Source organism: Taeniopygia guttata, chromosome 3 (assembly GCF_048771995.1).
Source record: "Taeniopygia guttata chromosome 3, bTaeGut7.mat, whole genome shotgun sequence".
Lineage (NCBI taxonomy): Eukaryota > Metazoa > Chordata > Aves > Passeriformes > Estrildidae > Taeniopygia > Taeniopygia guttata.
This window is the reverse complement of record NC_133027.1, coordinates 55,702,814-55,720,699: the sequence shown is the minus strand read 5'-3', so window position 1 is coordinate 55,720,699 and position 17,886 is coordinate 55,702,814. Positions and strand designations below refer to the sequence as shown.

Below are 17,886 nucleotides of genomic sequence, written 5' to 3'. Positions count from 1 at the left end.
GTGACCCCGCCAGTTGGGGTGTTTGCCTGCTCCTGTAGGAAGAGGCCTCCTGGAGGAGGTCCACGTGAATACTTCACCAAAAGCTGAGGGTAAGCACATGAGCACAGATTTTGACAATACAGGGACTGTCAATAGGTTCATGATACAGGACAGAGAGTTGTACAGCCACAGAATTATGATGATTATGATCACATGTACAAGTCATCAGTGGTGCAATGGGCCCTGACACTTAACTTTCTCATAAGCAAGTGAGATGCAGGAAACACCCTGTCTATTTGACTACCTGCATAAAATTCTTTTAAAGAAAATTTTCCTCTGATTTGTCTAAAAGTCTGTGGGAGAAAGTGGATGCAGTGTGACATTGGAAAATACAGTTTCAGCCCAATACGCAACCCACTTTGCATGTGGGTTGCTCACATGCCACTGCTCAAAAAAGAAAAAAAATTAGTGTCATGAGCCAGCTGGACACATCTTTTTCCCATCTGTTCCATATTTATTTATTTTTTCAACATTTGATTTACTGTTTAGTGTTTATATTTCTCTTATTTGGTACTCAGTGGAGAACTATAAAAAGTCATCAATGTCTCCTTCTGTTCCAATCATCCTGGAATTCCCACAGCCAAACATGGCTGCAAAGCCAAGTGCAAGCTCTGTCACCGAGCAGAATAATATTTTATTTATGTACTTATAACACCTTCAGTGGCCATATATTTCCCAGCTATCTTTACACAGTAGCTACAACAGTGGCAGAATATTGGAATGTCTAATTTGACTTGGGAACATTCTCTTTTCCTTTCAAAGAATAAAGAAGTTTCTAACAGATGAACAAGTAGTCATAATTCTAAACCTGGTATAGGATCAATCCTAAATCCTCAAACCCTTTCTTCACTTCCTGCTTCGAAAGACAAGAAACACAATGTGTTTATTCTTGGAAAATTTAAAAAACTGAAGGGAAGAACTGGAGGGAAATGAATCCTAATGCTGAATGTGTCTCATAGGATGTTATTTTCAGTTCTGATTTAAGTCAGTCATTGCATCTCTGGGAATTTTCAAGGCTGCTAACCTGCTTTGGAAAGCAATTTCACTAACACAATCTCAATAAATTAGTTTAGTTTTGTTCTTGAAAGACTGTTTCTTCATACTTGTTAATGTTTGTATTGTAGCTCTGCTGCTGCAGGGATACAAGTAAAGATAACTGGGGGAGGAAAAGAGTTACCAAGTGATCATAACCTTAATAGGCATTTAATGAATCAAAAGTACCCCTTACACCACCCCTCCTGGCAGCACAGAGAGTTAGAGCCAGATCAGCTTGTTCTTACTTGGAACAGCTAAATCTTAAGCACTCCCAAACATTTCAGACCAAGAAGCCCTAGGAAGTCTACATGCAGGAAGTGGAGTTTGAAGGGGCTGCAGGTCACGGTGTGTGGTCTGTTATCAGTTCTGCAGCAGCTCAGCAACAAGCACTGTCACAAGCTCTACCATTTTTCTGGGTCAGGAATATGATCTAAAATTACAGGGAAATATAAAGTTCCCCAGAAGGAGCAACTACTTGAAGTGTTATGCTGCGCATCTAAGTTTGGCCATGTCTGCCAAGCAGACATTTCAATACTCCACAGGCTGTTGTTTTGAAGACCACAGCTACTCAGCTCTTGCCTGCTGCCTCAATTCCTAATATAGGGGTAAGAAACTGCCTGTGCTCAAAACAATAGGAAACAGACCACTTCTTATTTGCAATCTTACTGTCATGATCAATAAACCAGTTCTTGTTTTTCAATTTCACTTGGGATTGTAAATATTTATCGGAAAACTGCAACAGTCATCCCAACAGGACAAGAAGGATGATGGAGTTTACACCAGCCATGAGCATAGAGCAGGAGGTGGCCAGAACAGCCGATGCTTTTGCTATCACCATATACTGCCTGAGTAGCATGAATTCATAACTACCAGTAATATATAGTTCCTTTTCATTATTTGGTTACTTTGTTATTTAAAACATAGTTATTGAAATCATAATATCCAGTTCATTTTTTCTATGAAGAACACAGGGCTACAGAACAACCCAGGTTTCCTGCTTTTCATATTGTGCAAAACAAAGTGTATTGTACTGTATTCCTGCTGTTTGCCTGATTTCCAAAATTTAAATTTATGATTATGTTCAGTACCAGAGGTAAGTCACACGTCTATAAACAATGGTCACAGTACAATGAATTTTGGATTGAACACCTTTCACTTAAAAACATCTGTTCTCCTGTGTTTCCTAAAAGTTTGCATGGTGTCTTTTTCATTAAATCTCTTCTGTTCAGTACTTCCTATTTTTTTGGACTTCAATAACTTTCTTTCAGAAAAAGAAGACAGACAGTGGCACTGTCTGGGAAAAAAGCCAAGAAAGACCTTTTAGTAACAAACTCAATGCTCCTGAGATGCATGGGAGCAGCTGTATATGCACAGCCAGCAGAGAGGGTAGCCTGGAGAGCTCTGGCAGGACTGAGCTGCCCTCTTGGATATGCCAGCATCAAGAGGCTGAAAATGTCACTGAAGATGACTGGCCAAGAGAAACAATGCTAAGACAATTCCTAGCCATTGGATTGCTACAGAGCCTAACTATAAAGAGAGCTGGAGGATTTGGACAGAACAGAAATGATTATAGGGCACGTGTATAATCCTGGACATCTTGAGAATGCTCTGAAAAGGTATCTTTGGCAAGTGCTTAGGGCAGAATCAGGCCCACTCTAAATTGTGTCAGCTGCCTGGCAATTGCACACAGCAACATGCACAAGACATAAGGCTGGGCTCTCTAGGACCCTACTGATGCAGCCAGAGAAGCAAGTTCCACTGATTCAGCTTTCTGCCTATAAACTGATCTCTGTCACAACAGGAGGGGATGATTTCAAGAAGTTCTAGTTTTCTCCATCTGATTTCATAACACAAAGTCACACGATATAATCAAGATTCTGTTTAGGAATAGAAAAAATATTTTTGAAGTAAACCTCTTCAGCTTTGTTATTGGTAAAGAGTCATTATCTTTATTTGTGTATGTCTATTGCCCAGGAGTTAATAACATTATATTTAATCAGCAGAAAGCACTTTTGCAATTAATTTAATTTGAAACAGTATCTGGCTTTATAACATTGATTTTACACTTCATTGAGTTGATTGTTACATTGCTATAAAAGGACCACAGGATTTTATGTATGATTGTTGTTAAAGACAAAGCAGAGTTAAAAGACTTACCCCCAGTATAGTTGCTACAGGTAACTAAGACAAAACTACAAAAAGCTGCAAAAATTAAAATCATAGAATCACAGAATAGTTTGGGTTAGAAGGGATCTTTTAAGGCTACCTAGGGCAGCCCCTCTGCAATGAGCAGGGACATCTTCAACTAGATCAGGTTGCTCAGGGCCCCATACAAGCTGACTGTGAACACTTCCAGGAATGGGGCATCCACAGCTTCTCTGGACAACTCAATCCAATGCCCCATTATAAAAAATATCTTCCTTATATCTAGTCTGAACTCACCCTCTTCTTCTTAAATCACTTCCTCTATACCCACCTTTCAAAACTTTCCTGCTGATCTTTATGACCCTTGCCATGAATGCAAGCATGATTGGATTTGATGCAAAGTGCTGGTGTTTTCTTCGTTCTATAATAAGATCCAGCACCATTGCCATAGGATGAAAGAGAAAAAAAAATTAAAACCTGGGAAAACTGGCAAAAATAAATAGTTCTTCCATGCAAAGCCAGCACCTTTGCTTCCCTCACCAGATCTTCCTCACAGACTAGCTTAGGCAAGGCTTATGTGGTGAATCAATGTGGCTCACCCTGAGCACAGTGGCAGAGTTCAATGTACCAGATGATAATTTAGGTAGTTAAATCTCCTGCAACCACTTTATCCAACTCGTGTAGGAGGTGTGAATGCAGGTGCAGGGAGAAAAATCATCAGATTTTATTCCATGCATTGTTCTTTATATCATTAAGGGGAAAAGTTCTATTATGAATTTTGATATAACACATTTTTTAAAGTACACAGACACACCCCTAGAAGAATGGAAACAGTGATTAGAGAGGGTACAATGACAGAATCATGGTAATAAAAAAATGCCTAATTTATTAATACCTTTGAAATATCCTAAATAAAGCTCTACTAATATGATCAGGCATTGTTACCAATTTAGTAATTTCTGTTCCAAGCTGTGTTTACTCATGTGTAAGAGCATTTTTGGGATCAGATTCTTTTGGAAGCAGAGCCTTTATCTATGCTATGTGAGTACACAAATAACAAAGAGTCAGGCTGTCTCTGCAGGCAAAAATCAGTGTAATAGGATATGGGGGAAATTTGGGAGCTTGGAGACACTGTTGTTGAAGAGAGACAAGCCCCTTTCTTCTCCAGAAGATGAGGATGCCACATCCTTGAGAGGAGAACAGGTTGCGTGGTGGTTGGGAACTCCAAGACTTAATCTTATGTCTCTCCTACTTCCTTTTCTGTCTGCCAAGAGCTATTAGCCACACATGCACAAACAAACCAGGAATAGTTACCCATGCTTTTAAAAAGCTTGTGCTTGAATTGCTTCTTTAAAAAGCATATTTATACAGTCAATCAAAGCCAACAATATCTCCCAGCCAGTCAGTTGCACTCACTATTTCTTGTAAAATACAGCCTAAATTCTCCCCTACTCTCTCCAGACACCCCTCCCTCCCCACAGCAAAGCATTGCTGGTGGCAGCTCCTTGCCTCTGCACTCTGCTTTCTGCTCTGTTCAGGCAATATTAGAAATGTTATGATCCATCTTGTCACTGGGGTGATTTTTCCACAGAGGCAATGGCACTTCTCTTTCTTGCAACATGAAGCCATGCTCAGTGCTGGGGTAAGGGGAAAAGAAAGTTTCGGGTACAATAATTTCCCATATAAATCTACTCACATATCCAATGCAGTAGAGCTCTCTGTGGCTGTATCCTGCAGAGTGCTTTGTGCTGAAGAGCATCTTTGTGGGGTCTCCTGGGCTCCTGAAACATCTGCTACACTTTGATTTGTAAAATCCTTTACTGGGGAGTAATTGAAAAAGTAATAAATTCATAGGTAGGAAAACACTGAGCAGTTTTCAGGACACAAGAGAATCACAGCAGGAACTGACCGAAAGTTTGATTAGGCTCTTTAGTCTATAGATTTTGAAACGCACTAATTAATACTGAGTGGTGATATAGATTATTTAATTAGCCGTCTCCAATGAACTGCAGCTGCTGAATTTTGTAATGAAGTTATTCCTGACAAAATAACATTGCCTTTTTTTCTTAGCTCTTAGGAACAGAGTTAAGGAAAACTAGATTTTAGTGCAAGGTTGCAGAGTAGCAATTCCAGGGAAACAAGCCTTCTCATTATCGAAAGCACTACAGTGCAGCCAGTTGCCCTGACAATGTGTCTAACACTGCCATGGAGAAGCCCAGCACAAGGTATTGAGTGGGTGTTTCATACTACTTGCTTATTAAAAACTTAGTCTTTGCTCAAACTTCCACAAGGTCTCCCAATTAGTGGCAATTGTGGTGATAGTTTTGACCATGTGGGTGCTTTTCCTCCAGGAAATGGGGTCCCACTCCAGCTTTGAAAGGAGTCCCAAGAATAGCATCTCTGAGTTCCATTCAAATTATATATTTACTTTATATTATAATCCTTCAGATATCAAACTTATAAAAAATTATAATGAGGAAAACAATGATAAAGAACAATACCTAAATATATTCTGGTCTTTAAGATTACTTTTCAGAAAACAGAGGAGAGCAGTGATAGGGAGCAGTTAATATTAGACAAGCTGCAAATACGAGAATTTTACTAGAAGCCACTCCTATCACAAATTATTACTTAAATTACTTGTCTGTGTTCTAAAAGCTATTTTTACTAGCCATAATTGGCTCTTAGTGCATATTGGTATCAGTATCTGTTATTATTAAAATAAATAAATCCTCCAACAATATTGTTGAAAGAACTTTTTGCATTTCAAAGAGGCTTTGAGCAGCATTACTTGGGTTACTTCTTTAATTAACACATGTAAGTGATGAGCTTTTTCATAGAGACAGAATAAATTGGGGTCAATGTAATTTTTTCTCCATTATACATATTGGGAAATGTAAGAATGAGGGAAGACTGGGAACCTTCAGAGGATATATAAAGGTTTAGAAGCTTTTGGCTTGGCATCATTAGCAAATTCTTATTCATACAAATTGAATAGAAGGAAAACACAGAAACAGACTGAAAGAAAATTCCTGCATACATGCATGCTGATGTGAGTTTCAGAAATCAGGAGTGGCGACACTGTAGGCAGAGCTCAGAGTCTGAGTGGCCCATAATCAATCCCCAGTGTGTGAGTGAGACCAAACTGATGTAAGTTTACTCCTGCTACCAAATTTTGGTGGTTTTGATGTTTCTCCCTTGAAGTTTCAGACCTCTAAGTGTGGACTGGGAGGTGGTATTCCTGGCAGGCAGGGAGGGATATTTTTTTCTTATTAGGGCAAAATCATTAGTGAAACATTATTAATCAGCATCTGGGCAGACATCCTGAGAAAGGCAACAGAGAGGCTTAGCTATGCAAGTACAAATTGCTTGAAAGATGATTCTCAGAACAAACTTACTCATCCCTGGATCTCCTCTGCCCTCTCAATCCAGGAGCTTCATAGCAAAGTTATTCTTGTAAAACACAAGTTTCACCCTAGTTGCAACTGCTGTGAGTGAGTACAAGTAGTTGGCACTTGGATCTTTAGGCCAAAGGCAAAAGAACTCTCTATTTTCCACTTCAGCTTGAAAATAGGATGTCCTATTTATTGAGTAAGTAGGAATATCGGGGATAGCAAGAGGAAGGTGGAACCTATGTCAACATTCAGGGAGAAATGCTGGACTTCTCTTGTCCCCTTGTTCTCTTGTATTCTTCTCTTTTTGAAACAGAAATAGCTCTGAAAAAAGGGTAGTTTAATGAATTTGGGCCTTTGCACATTCACATCACATACTCCCTCTGCATTTAAACTAAATTTGGCTCAGGTGATTGTTCAGATTTTCTACACAACTAGTCAAAATAGTAACAGCTGAAAGGGAAAGATGAACAAACATTTGTTCTGCAATAGCTGTATTGTGGGAGGATGATTCAAAGCCCCCTATAATACTTTTTTTTTTTAGAGTATTGAGGGATACCAGATATTTTCAGCTTTTGAAACATTTCCATTCAGCATCCTTCTGTTGGATTAATGGTTTGTTTTGATTTTTTTCCTTACAGGTTGTTCTGAAAAAAGTTGTGTGATGTGCTTTGCTTTAGAAAATATAAAATCAATCAGAGAAAAAGAAAATTGATGTTTCCACATATCCATTAGATGAACTGGTCAAGTAAGCGGATTTATGCTCTGTTAGTAGAGAAATTGGAAGTTCTGTTTTAACTCATTGCATACAAACTTAGACTCTACTAGGATGACCAGTTCTTCACACAGAAACAGCTCTACAGCTTGGTCTGTACCTAAACAAAACATAAATTTGATCTTTTGGGCAGCAAAATACAGGTTCAGTCCTTTTGCTATATTATACCAACCACTTTGGATCAAACTACTAAGATTTTTGTCACTTTGTTTTTCTTCCAGCTACAGCCACCACAGTGGGAAAACTCTGTAGCATATCATCACTGCTGGACTTCTTACACTAGATGTTCTGAAAGAGAAATGCTCAAGCTATTATCCCTAACCAGAAAGAGATCTCTTCCCATCTCATCTCATAGTAACCCATCTGGTTGTTTATGCTCTTTCCCCACCAGATCCTTTCATTGATCTAATGCTTAAAGATCTCTGTCTTCAGATAAGCATGAGAAGCCAGAGCTGCTATTTATTCTCTGATGTGGATTTTGATGGGATGGAGCAAAGTTCAGGATGTTAACAAAAAGCTGGGAACATACATTCATGATAAGTTTAGGCCTAGTGTCCTTCTACTGATCTGTAAACGGAGGAGCTTTCTGAGGTGTCCCGAGCGTCCCTCTGCAGATTGTACTGGTTTTTTTTTTCCCATCTGGGTTTGCAAGGAGCTAAACTGGGTTTTGTGTGTGACTGAACAAATACATGGAAATGAAATCATTGACATCTATTAGACATAAAGACATCATCTCTGACTGACCTGCAAAGTATCAAAGGCTGGGAGAGTTTTTAATGAAGGTAACTTTTGCTGTGTTTTTTTACTCATCTTGAGGCATTTCCATTGGTTACTTCTATTAGTACTCTTCATTTACTTGTAATGTATGGTGTGCAACAGCCTGAACCCAGACAAGGTGAAAATCACAACCTGCTCAAGAAGAAAATTAGACACTGAAGTTTGGCTCTACCAACACACCAGAAATTTCCACAATGGCAAATCTTGCCTACAGAGTTTTTGAAGATGTGACTCACAGATATCTCTCCCTTCTTAATAGTTAAGCAATCTGACCAACAAACATCTGACTAGAATTCTGTCTAGATGCTGATGTACTTTAGCGTTCTCAGTGTTGAGACAGAAGATGCAGTTTTATCTTCCTGTCAGAAAGGCAGATCCCTGGAAAAGGGAGGCTGTAGGTACCTTGATCAACAGAATCTGAAATAAGCAGCCTGCAAGAAAAGAGGCTGGAACTCTGAGACTGAAAAGGATTCACACTCTGGAGGAGACAAGAACACATGGCATTTTGCTATGTTTAGGACAATGGATGTGCTGAGCATGTGTTTCAAATTCTTAATACACAGTAACAAACTATTTTAAGGACAAATATTGTAGCTATTTTCTATACTTAGAACCTAGTCGGAGTGCACTGAAGATAAAGAAAAAATGTTCATGAACTTTGGAGGCCTTTGGATCATGTTCTTTCAGGATAGCAAACATCAAAACAACAGGTCATGTGTTTTAACTGTGCCCAGTGCCAAGGAGTTTTTCCCTTTTAAGACTTTTTGGAGTTTTTTCCTTTTAAAATAAAGTCATAGAGGGCATCCTTGGAATGAATTTCCCCTTTTCTAAAACCAGACAGTCTACTACATAACGTAAAAGACATTTGCAGAATTTGAAATGGGTTTCACATGTGCTGAGATGCCAGGAAGGTTATAAAGAAGGCTGCAGTGTAGAGAAATCTTGAGGCATGTTGACTCGTAGAGCAAACAAGAACACAGTTGCAATATCATTCCTTCCTCAATCAAAGCAGTGTTTCGTTTTCACATCTTGACCTAGCTCATCTTCTCTACCAAGAGAGGAGGAATGGAATATAAATCATTAAAAACTTCTGCCTTTACTACCTCTGGAAGTGTAGGGGGAAAGCCATTGAACATGCCTCTGTATGACAGCTGTGTTTTCCTCTAGCTCCCTCTTGAAGGAGGGATATCTGCAAAGCAATAATATTCAGAAAAGTCCTAAGACAACACCTCAAACCATTTCACCTGAAGTTGCAATGGTTAATTGTGCTAGCACATAGGTCTGAAAAATTCCTTCCAAAACAAAGCAACATTTCATGTCAGGTTTATGTAATATCTCTAGTGTGTTCCCTACACAGATAGTTGTCACTCCATCAAAACAGGTTTTTTACGGAATTCTGGTAACCACATTAAATAAAGGCAGTGGAAGTATATTTTGTTGTGATAAATTTCATTTTGCTGGTTAAGCCCTGCCATGTGGTCAGTTCAAGGAAATTGCAATTGTTCAGAGAGGAATTTTAGGGTTATTTAACTTTGAAAACACCACTAGATTAACATGTATTTTTTTTCTCCATCTTGACATAAATGCACACCCACGTATGAGAAGATATATTAGCACAACACATTTATAGAAAAGCCAGCTAGACATATTTGATTGCATCAACAATGATTCCAGTGAAAACAAACTAAAAATCAAGTTCACTTCTGTCTTTTGCCTGTGTCCAGCTATTGCATGAGTTGAATAGAATGACAGTTTGTAGCACTTATTAAACCAATACTTTGCTTGATATCAAAGAGAATTGCCTAATGCAACTAGAATGTTTCGGGGAAATCTTGACAGTTTTATCAAGAAACAAAAAAAAAAAGTAAGCCACTTGCATCCATCATCACCCTGAAAACACATAACCTGTAGCTTGTAATAATGATAGTACCTAAACCACAAAATTAAATATTAACTCAGAATAAATTGGGCCTGAAATAAAACACACTTGCAGCAAGCAAGTTGGATCACAGTCTTGCTTCATAAGGTTTCAAGTTTTGCTAGATGACTATATAGGCACCTTTTAAATTTTACATGCATTGCATCTGTTGTCTGTGGGAGTAGAAAATAAATGTTTCAAGGCACTTGGTTGCCTCTGAGAGGTTTTTTGTTGAGAAGTTAGCCATGTATTTATGGTCAGTTTATAACAGCAAGGCAAATCAGGAAAGAGAAAGCCTTAGAACAGATTTGTCTACTCAGTGTAAATTAAGAAACACAGTTAATTTAGTATATGGGATAACACAGTATGCAGCATTTCTAACTTGGTGCTGGTGAAACACTTCTACTAATTAGAAAAATCACACTTTCTAATTACAATTAACGTAAATAAAATGTACATATATTGGTTTGCGGAAGAAAACATCCTGGGTAAAATTCTGAAGAATTCTGAACAGAAATTGTTCTTAGTGTTATTCTGTTTATGAAACCTTGGTTTACCAACTTAACTAGTGAAGAACGTATTTGACCAGAAACTGCATAGTTTCATCCCTGAACATGATGTTAAAACTGAAAGATTTCACCTGATTAAAAAAATAAGTAAAATTCAAAGTAGGAAACAATTCTATGATAAGACCTTGCAGTTCATCAGGCAGGAAAGGGAAAATGTCACTAAAGTTGTGTCATGAGAAACAGGACATGGTTTGACACAAGGAGTGCCACAGATCATTTGAATTGTAAAGAGTTAATATTTTAATCTCTAAATTATACACACTGATAGTGATAGGATTAGAGCTTCTTTCTTAAAATGGTGTTAGTTTTACTGTTATTAATAGAATTAATATTAATAGCTTGAAGATTCCTGTCTAGGACTAGGGCTTTGCTACATCAGATGCTACAAACACACACAGACACAGTGATAGTGGTCCCTCAGCTCAAATTAGTCTTCTTTAACCTGTTACTTATATTATTTTTCTTGTAAGTCAGCCAGTTCCTCAAGACAGAAATAATTTTATTTTTAGGACATCAGAGTTGAACTCTTATCTGAAGATGTGTCAGTAAATTATACACATTAATGCTGATTAATAGCTAATTAAGACCAGATCTAGCACACCATAGAGCCCACTAATGGGAATCTTTACTTCAGATTGGGTTAATGCCAGAAATTGCATAAGACTGGCTTATACCTAGCATTTTTGCTAACTATACCTCTTAGCTGTTTCATTAGGTAAGTTTTTAACCAAACTCCATAATTAGTTTTCATCATTCTTTTCCCAGTTTCACTCTGTCTATAAGAATAAACCACTTGAATGTTAGAAAATTACAACTACAGTTTTGATTAGTAAGTTTGTTTAAATACAAGACCAAAGCATAATCGTTGCTAATAAAGTAGATGTTCTGGCCTATTTGTAGAATTAATAGAGAATATGGGCTAGGTTTTATATTCTTTCAAACCAAAAAGAAAAATGTATACTTCTTTCCATTTTGTTCCAACAAGTGTGAATATTCTCATTCTCCCACAATGGTGAGTGCAGGCATGGAGAAGCTGGTACTGCCAGCTGGAATACCTACATGCCTAAAGATGTTGCTGCCAGAACAATAGCTTTCTTTATATAGCCATGAGAAAAGATGGAGTAGATTTGATTATGACACCTGCTTCTGACTCCCAGCATAATTAAAAATCTCAGATCAAAACTTTTTACTTTTAAAATTTTAAAATTTACTACTGGCTGTAGTACCAATAATTGTGAAAATGGGAGGAATCAGGCACGGTGTGTTGAAAACGCAAATGCTACAGAAAGTGGCCTGCAGGTGGCTGAACTATTTTTGAAGGCCTGTTGTAATAACTACTAGAGCTGGGAGGAAACTGCAAGCACTCAGGTCTGCCAGAACTCTTTTCTAAGTTTCATGGATCCAGTAAGATAAGTAAACAGGAGAAGGAAGCAAGAGAAGAGGTAGAGCTGGAAATGATGCAGGAAGGCTGTATGTATCTGCCACCCTCCCAGATGCCCTTCAGACAGCAGTCCACAGAAGGCAGCTGCCTTCAAAGCCTTGCAAACCATTCAGAAACAGCTCTTACTGTAACCCTGCTTCTCTTTCCTTTGTGTACTTGCAGTACACTCAGCTGAAAAAGTAAATGGCTTCAAATAATGGCCTGGGGTTGGCTGGAGTTCTAAAAATGCTGGTAAAATAATACTCAGTGCTGAGCAAATGTTTAAACACAGAAGCATAAAATCAGGAAATGCTCTGTTTGTAGTCAAGCATTACAAAACCCACTTAATATGGTTGTTGTGGTAAAGCAAACTTTGGTGTCTAAGAAGACAGTAATGAAAGCTAAAATTTTACATACAAGCTAATTAGCCAACATGGGATTAATAAATTCCAGAGTTTCAGAGGCTTTCATAATGAGCTAAGGCTTAGACACACTTTGTTCTATTGTATGATTAATACAAGCACCAGCACTGTTTCAAAAATCACAGCAGTATTTATGTACTTTGAATTCTCATTGTCAAAATTTCAAAAGGAACCAATTCTGCAGTAATGAGCACAACCTGAAAAGTTTCTTGTAATTAGGTTTGGTTTAATCTGGAGGAGTTTGAAGAAAGTATCTATGACTACTGAGGATGTAGTGTAGCTAATGGTGGTTTAAAGATTTCAATTACAAAAATATTTGTTCAGTTCCAGATTTTGGGAAACATTGCAGCAGCAACTTCCTAAAACCATAAGTGAAAATCTCAAGGATGGAATCTGCCTCCCCAGGCCATGCTAAGCAAAATGCTAACATGTATCAGTTAATTCTGAGCACAGGCTGTGCTTTTGTAGCTCTCAGAGCCCTTGTGAAGAGCTGAAGATGATCCCATTGAGTCAAATGCTTTGCAATTGCATCAAAACGATCATTCTTGAGCTCTGACAACCGGGCTCCAAGTATGGAATATACAGATCATATGAGGAAATATTTTCCACAGAAGACAGTGGTTTCACTACACCAAGAATCAAACCACTGGTTTGAAACCACCAGAGTACTGAATGAGAACTGCAGTGACCCACTCTGTTCAAGAAAAAATTTAAATTTTATAATGGTTAATGAAAGCAGCAAGACATGGAAGCCACATGGACCTGTGTGAGGGCCAGAACAGCAGTGCACAGCACAGTCAATGAGCTGATACATGAAATGGAGAAAAGCAGAATAGTCTGAAGGGAGTTGACACTCACTGGTCAATTTTAGTTAGGATTGACTTGGGAGTAAAAAGTGTCCAAAGAAATAACTGTGAGTAGTAAAGGGGAGCTGAAAATTACTTATTCAAGTGCAGATGAGGGCTGCAAAGGAAAGCAGCCCAGAAATCTCCATCCCTGTGTATGGCAGAAAGTGAGAGAAGAGAGTTGAAAAAGGGGAAGTCAGCAAAAGGATTAGACAAGGGGAAGGACAGGTACTCTGTCAACTTTCTCTTTGAGGAAAGCTACAAGATTCCATGCAGCAAGAGAGATAGAAACAGAAAAAGAAGCGTGTAAAAGAAGTGACACAAACATAGTACAAAAACAGCAGACTACTACTAAACAAAGATGGCTGAGACTGAAGCTGCCCCCAGCTGCCCCTCTCCCTGTTGAGGGCAGCCAGGCAGGGCTCAACCAGGGACCAACCCATCACTTCCTGCACACCTGACCTGGTCACCAGACAACCTTGGTTTTGCCAGTCTGGCCAGCAATGAGAAGGACTTGATGACTTCCTAAATTTTGTGCTCCTTCAAGGAGCTTAAAGCCCCAGGTATCTCTTGCAATAGTAGCCTAAACTAGTCACAGTGCATCAAATAAAATCCCACTCCTGAAGACATTCCAGCTTAGTCATCAGCCAAAATTCTTATGTCACTAATTATGAAAAATATAGCTGATTAACCATTATCCAATAATTTAAATTGATCTTTGAAGCTATATTTGAAGAGTTAAAATGTGCCCTTTTATCAGAATCAGGATCAGAATATATGTTGTTTTAAAAGAGTAGGTAAAAGGTATTAAAGTGTGTTCTGGAAGTCTATTACATAGTTTGAAAGCAGAATAGACTAACTCATGGGTCTGTGTGTGGTATTATTACTCCCTGGATTACTATCATAGCAAAAAGCACATTTCTCCCTGGAAAGAGTGAAATAAATTCCAGTACCCTTCCTTTAGCAGAAGTGTAGGGGACCTCCATTACTCCTGGAGTCATCACTTCTTAGTCAAAGACCTGCAAATAAAAACAACAGTTACAATGTGGTGAGTTGAGATGAATTTTCACTTTACCCATTGCAGTTCTGAGGTGGGACTAAAGATGTGTCAAGAAAATTTTGTCTAGAAAGCACTTTAAATGCAAAGCCAACCAGATTCCCATCAGGTATTTTTCTTAAACAGTTTTTAAAGGATACTATTCTTTAAGTTTTTAAGTGTCTCCTGTGAAGTACTAAGCACTGTTAGTTTTCATGGTCATCAATTATTTCTACCAGTAGAGAAATTCAGGACACTTTCCTCTCTAAGGACCATTAAGGTCAGTGAGCAGTAGGAGGTGTGTGAAGAGAGAGACAAATACAGGCAGAACTGCCACTGCTGATCTAGGCAACCAGGTAGAGGGAGTAGAAATCTAACTACTAAAGTAGTCATTGTTTAGAAACCTGCTGTAGTACCCACTTCTTATAATACTAGTGTAACAACTTTGTGAAACTTCACTTGACACTGCTATGTAAACCCTATGACTGCTGTGTAAAATATTTAACCATCTATTAGAGCCTCCAAGGCTTCCACAGTCAGCTGAGAACTTCAGCACTTTTCATTCACAGTGTATGAATTATGCATATAGCCTAAACATCTCCAAAATCTTAATAGCCTTCCTTTAATGGGCCTTCTTGTTATCAGCACCAATGTTTCCATGGGTTTTATATGTGATGAAAGTAACAATGCAGTGTGAAACACATAACTCCCTGCTAAAATTGGTAATCACTCAAATTTGTGCAAGTGAAGCCTGTACATATAGAAGGAAAAGAATCTTCCTGCCAGCTTAAGAGAATACTTGTGTTAGGAGCTCTGTAATTGCAAAAAAATCACAATTTTTCTTCATCTTCTCCCTTCTAAATGTGCTTTCACTCATAAATTAATTTCTTGGTCTGTACAATTATTATTGCAAACCTAGTGCTGAGAATGCATTGCTGGGTTTTAAGCAGCAGAATTTATCATTATGTGTCTCCAAAAGAAGGCATATGTGATTAAAATGCTGGCCTGAAGCTAGATTGTATGTACATAGAAATGGATCAATAAGATACCCAGTGTATTTCTATTTTCTGTCTTAAACTAGAAGTCAAATTAGTTAAATTGAGCAAATTAAGAAGCCAGAGAAAGGAGTAATGGGTTCTGCTTTCTGCTGGGGCACTGATTCACAGTGGAATACCACCAAATATGCTTGACACCATTATATAGAAATGGCTATATAGACATTTCTTCTGCAAAACAAGTCTTTAACCCCTCACACATATGCTTATTATTTTACACCTGGCTAGGTATTGTAGGCATGATAATATTTTTTTAATTGACTGCAGCTTCATGACGATTTGTTGAAGTTCAATGCTGGCATGAATAAAAGTTACCCTAGGAAAATCAGGTAGTGTTTAAATTTCAGCCAGTTGAATGTGCACATTTAGACATGCTCAGATAAATACTTTTAGTCCTTATCAGCTTTATCAGTAAATAAAAAGTATTCTGTAAGACAGTATCAGGACACAAAATAATGGAAAGTACTGTGAGAAAATAATTTTCATCAAGAAAATATGAACAAATTATTTCTGCACCCAAGTGATCTGTTGATAAAATATAATCATGTAGAAACCATGGTTCGAGCACTGACATCGGCCTCAGTACAGTTTATTTTTATTAAAGTCACTAAGGTTTCTCATGGGTGAACCACAAAACCTATTTAAATCCCCTTGAAAGTAACAGCAGACTGCTCTTTGGAGCATTTGAATTATCTGCTGATGGTATTCTTCAAAGAGAGATGATCCATTCAACTTTCAACTAATCATAATTACATGGAAAATGTTTATCAGCCTTTAGAACACATTCTCATACTGACATATGGTTGTATTTCTCTCAGCAGTTTCACTCCTATTTTTCAAAATAATACACAGAATCCAACAAATTGCTTTTTGTTATATATTTGTCATTGATATGAGTTCTAGGATTGCTTTAGGAAACGCAGAACATTGCACAAAAATTTGATTTCTCTTTAATATCCTATGTATCCATTATTTATATGATTTGAGCTACTATCAATATAGTACTATTCCATTACTCAGCAACTGAGCTATGAGGAACATATGAGCAGATTGCTGAATTATTCTTTGGCATTTCCAGTATTTAGCATAATTATACAAAAAAAAATACTATAGAAGACAAGCAAATCGACTCCTGTCACTCAAGGCAGGGAGAAAATAGAGAAGATGCTTCTCTAGTAATACATTAAAGTGCAGATAAATGAACACAAATCTTTGAAGAATTGACACTACATATGCACCAGCTTCCCAGAAATTGATCTTTGTGTGAGACTGATGTCAGAGGGTCATGATAGGAATTTTGTTAATATAACGTTTGAAGAATTTCAGTTTTGATCTGGTTTAATCTCTTTTGATTAAACTATAAAATAGTTTATATTTCAACAATTTGCATGCAAATCATGACCAAAATTTTGATATTTCTTGATTTGACAAGGTGTACCATGTCACAATTAGACTCTCAGATAAGCTAATGTTTGCTGTATAGGCACTGTTGAGAAGAACATAATTTGTAGCAAACATAGAAATGTTTATGCATTTGCCTAATTTTCTGCCACAAGTGGCCCTGCTTAGGCCAATGAAGCTATTCTCATCATCAAAGTTAAACACGCACAAAAATATAAGTGTTAACAGGGATCCAGGCTGCCCTTAGACAGGAACTGAAGGGGGCTTGGGATGAGATTAGGACACAGGTGTCAAAAGGTATCATGTTCCCTAGGCAGAAATAGTTTTGGAATTGTATTTCTGAATTTCAACTCAGAGATGTATTTGTAACACTGAGTACATCCTTTGGGTAGTATCTATGTCCTCAAGTACAACATTTAGCAAGACTGTTATGAAGATAAATGACATGATTTTTAAAAACACAGAGGGGAAAGTGAAGGGACTGTTCTTTCCATCATGTAAGAGGGAAGAATTTGTAAAGTATTCTCTGTGCTGGAGATAGACTTCCCCTGATTTTGGAGGGAGGAGAAGATGCTTTGGCCTTCATAAAGTCAGCAAATCTGTGACTTGTCCTAGTGGAAGCTGGAAGAAGAGCAGGCTCTTGTGAAGAAATTCTCTGACTACATTTTCAACAAACCTCTGCAGCACACGCATGCCTCAGTGTGGGATCCTATCTATTAATTACATAACTAAGGAAATGTGAGCACATGAAGAATAAATTGCAAGACTTAAATTATGCTTAGAGACCTTAAATTAGCAAAATCAAACTTGAATATAGCTCCAGATATGGAACACATGGCTCGCTTATCATTGTAGTTTGCATCAGAGCAACTCCACTGAAATAAATCAACAAGACCACTGCATCTAAAAAGGCAATCAGAAGTGATCTACCACCCTGTTCTGCCATGGCCACATGCAAAATTAGATCAATGGTTGTATTAGTGGAAAACATCTAGGTAGATGTAATCTATTATGATTCATAATAAAATGTAGACATTCACCAAAAAATTCGGGATAG

At 37.8% G+C, this 17,886-nt stretch overlaps 1 long non-coding RNA gene across 1 annotated transcript in view; it reads right to left on the bottom strand.

Moving 5' to 3' along the window:
- LOC116808035 (uncharacterized) overlaps positions 1 to 14,355 on the bottom strand; it is an 86,668-nt gene extending 72,313 nt beyond the window's left edge. Inside the window, exon 1 of the long non-coding RNA XR_004367335.3 lies at positions 14,291 to 14,355. This is a non-coding gene — a long non-coding RNA (uncharacterized lncRNA). The remainder of the gene's footprint in view (positions 1 to 14,290) is intronic.
- Between the last annotated feature and the right edge of the window lie 3,531 nt (positions 14,356 to 17,886).